The sequence below is a fragment of the Cupressus sempervirens genome, chromosome 11 (genome assembly GCF_028749045.1).
Source record: "Cupressus sempervirens isolate cs-2001-9-10 chromosome 11, ASM2874904v1, whole genome shotgun sequence".
In the NCBI taxonomy this organism is placed as follows: Eukaryota; Viridiplantae; Streptophyta; class Pinopsida; order Cupressales; family Cupressaceae; genus Cupressus; species Cupressus sempervirens.
The window spans coordinates 56,679,754-56,690,374 of record NC_143128.1 but is presented as its reverse complement, the minus strand read 5'-3'; the positions used below and the strand labels follow the sequence as shown (position 1 = coordinate 56,690,374).

The window sequence follows — 10,621 nt, the reverse complement described above, 5'->3', positions numbered from 1 at the left end:
ACCCTAAGTCACCTAGGTCTTCTTAAGGAGGAAAAACCCTAAACTTTTTGTAAATGGGGAATGAATGAATGATCAAGGAGAGAGAAGGAGAGTTTGCATGCACAAACATAACATTCATAGTGACCAAGGTATTATGATCTGAATTGCATTGCAAAATCAAATAAAGGAGAACAGAGGAAGAAAACAGTGAACAACAAAGAGACATCTGATCAAGAAGGATCAAGTATACATCAGTATAGAGGTGATTTGACATCAAGCAATAGAGTGCTAATCATAAGATCACTGTTGAGACATTCTAATAGGTGAATTAGTTAAATCTCTTAACAGAGTAGTCCTAACAAGTTGCATTAAAATCCTCTAACAAGGTCCTTACTTAATTATGAGTTGAAGTCCTTAAACTAGCCACACTTCTAACAGGGTGTTGAAATGCTTTAACAAGGTAAGACCTAATAGTCTTTGTAAGCTTTTAATAGGGAAAACCTTTCATAGTGTAGATCATGTTTCATGATCAAACATTTTAACCTTCATTGGATACACTTTATTACTGTAGTACTGAAGATTTGTGGGTGTCATCCGCACCCCCGTTTTACCTTATCATTGGAGGGTTTTTGGGTAATCATATATTGTGTCATATTTTTCAATTGGGGGATAAATTAGTTTTTAAGGGATCTAAAATAGAAGAATCAAATTATTAGAGACTGCCTGCAAAAGATGAGGTTATAGGCACTTACCAGGTCAACTTTGGAAAAACAATAGTAAATTTTGGAAAGGGTCTTATAACTTTCAAATGATGTAGCGACAAGATTTCTTCTCTTCCTTAGTCTCCACTTCAATAGAAGAAGGTAAAGAACTTTGGAATAAAGACAATAACAACCCCATCAACAAAGACATTGAAGTCTTTTGACTTTAATTCTTAAATTATTTAAATAAAAAAATCTTGTAAATGAATAAATTTTAAATACACAAAATAATAATAACAAAACTCTTAATAAAAAATAACTTTTAAAGTTATATATCTATATAATTTTAAAATGATATATATATAATTAAATATCTTTTATTATAAAATATTTAAATATGATGAGCTTAAGAGCTTTCTAACGAATGGTTTGTAAGGCATAACACTTGGTGAAGGTTTTAAACTGTGACCTCTTGGGAAGTCCCAATGCTTCACCCCAAAACATCATCACCTATATCTAGTGAGTACATCACCTATATCCTGTGAGTGTCGAGTGTTCCATTTATTCTCACGACAGATGGATTCATGTGTGAATTACTACTCATGATACATGCATCAATAAGTTTGACTCAAAAACTATATTAATAACAATATCACAATATTTAAATGTCTTAATATAAGTACAAATGATTGCATATATCTAAATAGATAAAATATAATTTTTTATTGAATAAATGCTATAAATACAATTGAAAATCTTGATCAATTGTAGAGAGTCTAAATGGCTACAACTATGTCAACAACTCAATCATGAAAACAACAAATACAAATATTTCTGTTCTATTACTATTTTATTACTATCTCTGGATTGGATGCTTTGATTTTCTGCCAATATATTCCGCCTTCCTTGAATGTCTCCCTTAATTCATCTGTCCCTGAATATTTAAAACTAATTTCTTTGAGTCCTTTGAGCTGCTCAAATCCCTCTCCTATTTTATTCACCTTCCTACAATCCCATAACTCCAGCTTCTCAAGGCAGGGCATGGCTCCATCCTCTATTTTGGGAAACACCTCCAATTCAGGAAAATCATGTATAGAAAAGAAGCGGAGACGGGGAAACCCTCCTGGCTCTCCAAATTCCCTTGGCAATTCTTTGCATCTTCTGTTCACATCCAACCACAAACTCACTAGACATGGCATTGCTTGAAACTGTGGATAATCACTGCAATCACAATTCTGCAAGTAAAGGAACGTGAGATATTTCAAACAACATATCCATGTTGGCACATCAAAAAATTTCAGTCTGAGATGTTGCAGAAGTGTCATTGCGCTTAATCTCTCTGAAACTGACTGCATTCCAGCAATTTTATTTCTGATGTCAAGCCGAAGCATTTTGTTCAAGTTGTTAAGGATCCCTTCTTCAATCCTCTTCAACTGTGACTCATGCTTAACCTGAAAACGTATTTCCTCAATCTGCCCCATCTTGCCAACCTCCTCTAACTTTAACATGCCATCGGCCTCTTCCATAGACAGTGACAACCACCGTTCCCCTGTGATTCTTACTGTTCTCAGAGACTCCAGCTTTGATATTCCACTTGGCATTTTCTCAAATGGACCTTCCAGATGCTGAAGACATTTGAGCTCACTTATACATTTTGGTGCCTGAAGACTTCACTCTAATCCACCGCATCCAGAGAGATTAAGATAAGTGAGACTCTTCAGATGTCTCACAGACTCTGGCACCTTCTCAATCTTTGTCCCACTCAAATTCAACACTCTGAGAAGCTTCATCTTTCCAACAGAAGCAGGTAATGTGGAGATACTTGAGTGGCTCAAGTCCAGAACCCACAAAACTCTCATACTATCAAATAACATTCCCTGAATGTTCCCTCCAAATTTCATATTGCGGCAGAGTGAAAGTGTGCGGACAAGTGTGGGAGAAACAGGGCGCCTAGCTGAAATGGCACGCTCATCAATATCGTTCTTTGCCAAGAATAGACGACACCAGTGATCATCAATATCTTTCTTTGCCAAGAATAGACGACACCAGTGATCATCAATATCTTTCTTTGCCAAGAATAGACGACACCAGTGATCATCAACTGTATGTGGAGAATGCAATTTAGGGAAGGCATCCTCAACACTGAATGCGCATCTATTTTCTCCAGATATAAAGATGGCCATAAGTCATGAACTTTACAATATTTCTTCAATCTCCATTCTTCTTCCCATGCTTCAACCAAGCAGAGGATCACAAGCTGATATAAACAATTCCATGGTTTCTCTCCATCTGGAATGAACCCTTCTCCCATCCACAGATGTATTAGATACTCACACTCTATTACCTCATCCTCGGGGAAAAAGGAAAGGTAAGCAAAACAAGCCTTCAAATGTGCAGGGAGGGAGTGGTAACTCAGCTTGAGAATATTCATGACATATTGGTGGTCGGAATTGGAAGTGACTACCTTTTCCAGCTCACTTAACTTTAACTGCCACTGACTTGGCAGTGTAGTTGTTGCGAGAGATGCTGCCGTGATTTTGATTGCAAGAGGCAATTTCCCACATTCCTTGGAGATTCTACGAGCTACCTCACCGAGTCGGTCTGTTTTCCTCAAGTTTAGGAAACGCGTGAGCACAAAACAGTCTCCAACTCTCTTCTTCTGTCAAAAGTTCAATCTCATAGATCTTAACGATGAGATTTTCAAAAACATTCTTATCTCTTGTGCTAACCACAATTTTGCATCGACTGTCTTCTCCGACTGGTATGCCAAGTTTGGTTGGCAAGTCACCTTCTCTAGAAGCTCTCCAGACATCATCTGTAACAATAAGACACCTCTTCTCTAGCATAAAGGCGTGAATCGACTCTGCTGCTAGCTCTTCACTTATTCTACACACTAATTTTCTTACATAAATTCTCATCTAAATGGAAGGCTAAATCAGGCTGCAATTTGGAAACAGAATAAAACTAAGAAACTGAGAACCGAGCAGATTTCTAATACCTTTCTTTCCAGCTGTTGTAGACATGCTGGAGAAGGTGTTGACCATGTTGGCAAAATGCACTAAGGTAATATGAAAAGGTGGCAAATGGCAAAATGATAAAGGTGGCAAACTCGGCATATTACACATTACATATAAAACACGAGGCAGTATTAAAAGGTGTTTAAAAATTGGCAAGTCTGACCGATTGAAAGTTTTTTGAAAGGACTCAAAAAATGTGGCATTGAAAATAAATGTAAAACAAAAGAAAAGGTTTCGAATGCTGTTTTACAGCAGTGCTTTAAAAGAAGATTTTTAAATGGTCAGTTCGTGACTGTTAGCGTGGCTGTTAATAACAGTCCGCATGCTCTGCCATGTGTCAGGATTGTATGGCGGACTCCAAAGGAAATCAAAATGGAATTAAGGTTGTGGACATTGTTTTTGATAGAATTCTTAAAACACTCTGGACATTATTGTGAAGTTTTTTTGTTTTTATCTGCAAACTGGTAAAGTTTTTTTTGATGAAAGAAATTCTTGTTTTTCTATAAAGTGTGAATATGGGTTGTTGCTCTATGAAGCAATATCTGCAAAATAAAGGTTTGCGTGAAGTGGAAATGTTTTCTTTTACGAGTGAAATTATGGCTTCATCTTTATCTCCAATTTTGAAGCTGATTTTATTTGATCTCTATTCTTGTTAATATACTCATTTTCATTTACCTGTGCATGCAAGATGAATAATGGAGTTTCCTTCAATATAGAGAAAAAAGTTCATGATCTCTGCAATAAAGAATGTTGGAGGTAATTTTTTAAAAAAAAGTCTTTGTTCTAGTCAACAATAGGTATGTGCTGCAAATTTATCGAATGCTTAAGAGGGTTTTTGACATTTACCAGAAATGAAACCTATGAATGCTTTTCAATTGAAATTGGCTTTCTTCTAGAAATGAAATTTAAAAGGAGGAATAAGGTTCAAGTAAAGTTTTATATTCTGAAAAGTTTTATTTCAAAAGCCTTGTCTCAGTTTTTGAAAAGAAAGTTTGAAATTTTTTTCAAACTACAAATAAAATTATAGTTAGAAAATAAAAGGAAATGAAGGTTTTTTGAAGACAAGTTCTTTGTTGTGATAATATGGAAGACTTTTTCAAATCAAGTTTTAAAAGACAGAGATTTTTGGTGTTTTTTTTATGGGAATTGTTTTGAAAAGTTGAAAAGAAAAGTTTCTAGTTTATGACTGGTTGCGAGCAATACAGTTCCTATTTTAAAATGAAAAGCCAAGGATGAATAGGGTCATTGGTTTGAACCCTTAAATGACAATTTTTTTGAAGATATTTTCATTTATTGAAAAGGCATTTCTTTGAGGGTTTCAAATACGGAATCCTACCTACATAGTTTGAAGTTTATATTGCTGAACATGAACAAATCTGAGGCTTAACTGATATGAGTTGGTTTTAACAACAACATTTCACAAAGGGGTTTTGTAAGAGGACCCTAATCATTTGTAAATTTTGAAAGAAATATGTCGGAAAAAGGTATTAAAAAGAGACACATATACATTTGAGAAAAACTTCAAAAGAGTTGTATTTAAAAGCTACATTATAAGCTTATATACATGTATAGATGCAACATATACATTTGTATGTGTATATGCAATTGTAAGAATAGCAAGAGATATAGAGTGTTGAACACCCTGAGTAGTTATTGTTGCTGATTGTAAAGGAGTGAAGCTCAATAAAGATTACAGGTTCATGGAATGGTTTTTCTCCCTATGACAAATCCTTTTCGAGGAATTTTGAGGGTTTTCCACTTGACAAAATACATGTCTCTATATTTTGTGAGTTGATATTTCTTTTTGTTCATGGTGAATGTTTATATTTTTTAGCATAGCTTTACATTTAGTTATGAATTGTATAAGAATTGTAATCAGTTTTTGAATTAAATTCATATAGTTTTGATTCACACCCCTCCCAGAACTCTAATACTTCCAACAAGTGGTATTAGAGTATAAGATTCATCTTAAGAATTGTTCTAGGGATTTTATTTTATTTTGGAAGTTATGGCACAAGCTAAAGGGGCTTTCCTTAACAAGGCTCCACTATTTGATGGAAATGATTATGTCTTCTAGAAAGTAATGATGGAGGCATTTATACATTCTTTAGATGTAAGAATGTGGGATGTTGTTATTACAAAGTATACTATCCCACCAATAGTCTCGACTGATGCAAATGATAAATTGACATTTGAGTTGGATAAGAAGGCAAGATATGCCTTTCTTTGTGGTCTCACAAAAGATGTTTTTGCTAAAGTTCTCTATTGCAAGTCAACAAATGACATTTGAGAAAAAGTTGAAACAATCTATCAAGGAGATGAAAAAGTAAAAGAATCCAAACTGCTAACTCTCAAAACATAGTTTGATAATCTAAAATTGAATGAAGATGAAACCATCGTAGCATACTTCTTAAGAATTGATGAGGTAGTAACTGCTAGAAAGGGTCTAGGTGAACATATTAAAGAACATGATATAATTTCAAAAGTTATTAGGTTTGTATTACCTAAATTTGAAACTAAAATATCTGCATTAGAAGAAAAAAAAAGCTTTTCTAAAATGACTCTATATCAATTGCAAGGAATAGTAACTACATATGAAATGAGGATTAGTAATCAAGCTAGTTCCTCATCAAAAGGAATAGCTTTTAAGGTTGAAAAACATGATGAGAGTGATTCAAACCTAACAGATGCTTTAGAAGCATTGTTGGTTAGAAGAATGAGAAAGAAGTATAAAAGAAAACCTAAATGTTTTAGTTGTGGTCAGTTAGGACATTTTGTTGTAAAATGTCCAAATGTTGAACTAGAAGATTGTGATGAGAAAACTAAAAAGTTTTCTAAAAAGAAACATTGGAATCAAAACAAAAGATTCAAGGATTTCAAAAAGAAAAGTTTTCTGTCTAAAGAAGATTCAAATGAAGAATCTAGTGATGTTGATGAAGAAGGGGAAAGACTATTTCTGGCTAAAATAGTCCACACCCATAAACCTGAATCCAATGAATTCGAATCTTCATTTGATTCAGATGAAGAAATAGATATCAAAGAATAACTTCTAAAATCTTGATAAGTAGGACATGATTTCCACAACTAGTCAAATTGTGATGTGAGTATCAGGATTTAACTGTGTGATTTTGAGTCAAACTCGATGACCCATGTACTGTGGAGGAAACTCCGTAGTTAAGTGCGCTCAGGCTGGAGTAGTACTGGGATGGGTGACCTCCCGGGAAGTCCCGGTGCTTCACCCCTGTGAGCATCACCTAGATCCAATGAGTGCTAAGTGTTCCATTTATTCTCATGAGAGATGGATTCATGTTGAATCACTACTCATGAAACATGGGTCATCGAGTTTGACTCAAAATCACACAGTTAAATCCTGATACTCACATCACAATTCTAAAATCTTTGCAAGAACTTAAAAGATTAAAGAAGTTAATTTCAAATCATGAAATTGAAAACCAAAAACTTCAAGAAAAGTTAAAAGAAGCAAATCTGATTATAGAAAATAAAAAATTCTTACTTAAAGAAAAGGACAAAAAATTAAATATTCTACAAAGTTCATTTGAAAAATCTTCTAATCAGAATTTTTTTAAATTTTTTAATGGTTATTGTTTCAACTGAAATGTCTTTGGGCAAAAGGCTATTTTTTGTGAAAACAACACCAATCAAGGCAAAAGAAGAATTATCAGGTGCTTTAAATTTTTTCACTATGGCCATTATGCAAATCAATGCAAATTGAATTGGAGACCTAAATAGATCTGGAAGTAAGTGAAGACAACTAAAAAGTCTTTAATTGTTGAAACAACCCTATTTTCTCAAAAAACTTGCAACATGAGTTTTGGATAGTGGCTACTCACACCATATGATTGGGTGTAAAAGCAAATTCAAAACCCTAGAAGATTTTGATGGATGGTTTGTATGATTTGGTGATAATTCAAGAGCCTATCTAATAGGAAGAGGCTTAATAATTTTGAACAAGGATACACCAATTCATGATGTATACTTTGTTGAAGGTTTAAAACATAACCTTTTAACTGTGAGTTAGATTTGTGATAATGGATACTCTATTTCTTTTAATGCAAAAGGATGTTATATCAAAAATGGAAGAGATAGTCATTGCTAGTGGGTTAAGAACAGGTGGAAATCTTTATAACATAATTGATTTACTATTCAAGAAACTTCATTAGTTAATACTTGTCTTATGAGTCAAGTAGAAGAGAATTGGTTGTGGCATAAGAGATTGGGACATCTAAGCTTTGATAATCTTGCTAGAAATAGTAAGAATAAAAAGGTCAAAGGATTACCACAAATAACCAATCTAGAAAATATTTGTGAAGAATGTGTAAAAGGAAAACAAACAAGAGTATCTTTTAAAACAAAAGAATACTCATCAAATAGACCACTTGAGCTAGTGCATAATGATCTATGTAGTCCAACTAAAACTACTTCGTTAAATAGTGAAAAATATTTCATATTGTTCATAGATGATTGTTCAAGGATGGTTTAGGTAACATTTCTAAAACATAAATTAGAAGCCTTTGACAGTTTTAAATTTTTTAGAAAAATGGTAGAAAGAGAAATTGACTTAAAACTAAAATGTTAAAGATCAAATAGGGGAGGATAATTCACCTCTTAGGAATTTATTGAGTATTGTGAAAAACATGGCATAAAAAAACAATACTATACTACTAGGACACCATAGCAAAATGGTGTTGTAGAAAGAAAAAATAGAACTGTAAAAGAAATGACTAGGACCATGCTTAATGAAGCAAAACTTCCTGATAAATTTTGGAAAGAAGTTGTTCATACAATTGTCTACATCCTAAATAGAGCACAAATCAAAGTTAGAATAGCTTATATTCCATATGAATTATGGAATGGAAAAACTACACATGTCAAAAATTTCAATATTTTTGGTTGTAAATGTTTTATCAAAAAGAATGATGATTCTTTAGAGAACTTCAATTCAAGATTTGATGAAGGGATTTTCGTTGGATACTCTACACATAGAAAAGCCTATAAATGCTATAATAAAGGGCTGAATAAAATTGTAGAAGCCATAAATGTTGTATTTGATGAAAATTTTGCGTGCTACAATAATAAAAAGGATCATGAAGATACACCATTCCAAAAATCAAAACCTTTACTTGATGAACATCTTGAAAATGTTGAAACTAAACTTGCTAATGAAATTGAACCAGAAAACTATTCATGTCCCAAAGCAATAAGTATTGATTCAAAAATAAAGACATCTTCTAGAATAATTGCTAAGAAACATCCCGAGTCTCAAGTTATTGGAGATGTAGAAAAAGGGATCTTAACTAGAAGAAAAGACAAAATGGATGAACAAGTAAACATTGTTGAACATTTTTGCTTGATATCAGATTTTGAACCAAAGAGTGTTGCTAAAGTCTTATCAGACTCCTATTGGCAAAATGCTATGCAAAAAGAAATAAACTAAATAGAGAAAAACAAGACTTTGGAACTTATTCCTAGACCTAATGACAAAAATATCATAGGTGGAAAATGGGTATTCTATAACAAACAAAATGAAGATGGCAAAGTGAATAGGAATAAAGCTAGATTTGTATGCAAAGGTTATGCTCAGCAAGAAGGAATTGATTTTAGTGAAACCTTTGCACCAGTTGCAAGGATGGAATCAATCAGAATCTTCCTTCCATATGCCAGTTATAAAAAATTTACTGTTTACCAAATAGATGTCAAAATTGCATTCTTCAATGGGTATCTTGAAGAGGAAGTCTATATGGAATAGACATAAGGTTTTGAATCTCCTGACAAACTTGATTATGTTTATCGACTCAAAAAGGCTTTATATGGTTTAAAACAAACTCCTAGAGCTTGGTATTTCAAGTTGGATACACATTTAATTGCAAATGGATTATCTCGTGGAAAGGCAAATAGTACTTTGTATATCAAAGTCATAAATGATGATATTTTGGCAATAGAAATCTATGTGGATGATATTATTTTTGGGTCTACTAATGATGAATTAGCAAAATATTTATCAAAAATTATGGAATTTGAGCTTGAAATGTCATTGTTGGGTGTGCTCACATTTTTCTTTGGTTTGCATGTCTCACAACTTGAAAATGGATTGTTTCTTTCTCAAACAACATATGCAAAAGAAATGTCGAGATAGTGTAATATGGTTGACTATAAACTAGTAAGTAATCCTATGGAGATAGGTTGCAAGTTAATAAAGAATGATGACTTACCTTTAGTAAATCAAACTCTTTATAGATCCATGATTGTAAGTTTGTTATATCTTATAGCATCTAGATGTGACATAATACAAGTAGCATGTATGGTGTTAAGATTTCAATCTGATCCAAAACAATCTCATCTAAATGCAGTGAATAGAATACTGAAATACATTCAAGGCACACTTGATTATGGTTTATGGTATCCTCACAACAATAATTTTGCACTTTCTAGTTATATTGATGTAGATTGGGGTGGATCTGATGATAAAAAGAGCACTAGTGGTGCAACCTTCTTTCTTGGTGATTATTTAGTTGCCTGGCATAGTAAGAAACAAGATTGTGTCACCTTGTTTACTTGTGAATCTGAATATGTTGCTGCTAGAACATGCTATACTCAATTGATTTGGATGGACTATCAATTATCTAATTTAGGTATTCAGGTTTCAAAACCTATTTCTATCATGCGTGACAATATGAGTGCTATTCAATTAAGTAAAAATCTAGTAATGCACTCATGTACAAAACATGTGGCCATTAAACTTATTTCCTTTGAGATAAAGTTCTTAATAATGAATTCAAGTTGATTTATGTGCCTACTCAAGGACATGCAGCATACATTTTTACCAAAGCTCTACCTAGGGAGTTGTTTGAATAGTTAAGAACTAGATTGGGAGTTTTCTCTCAATCAATGCTAATATAAGATCTT

General features: G+C 33.1%; 1 pseudogene; it reads right to left on the bottom strand.

Moving 5' to 3' along the window:
- Positions 1-1,525: 1,525 nt before the first annotated feature.
- LOC149528224 (putative disease resistance protein RGA3) overlaps positions 1,526-10,621 on the bottom strand; it is a 110,301-nt pseudogene continuing 101,205 nt past the window's right edge.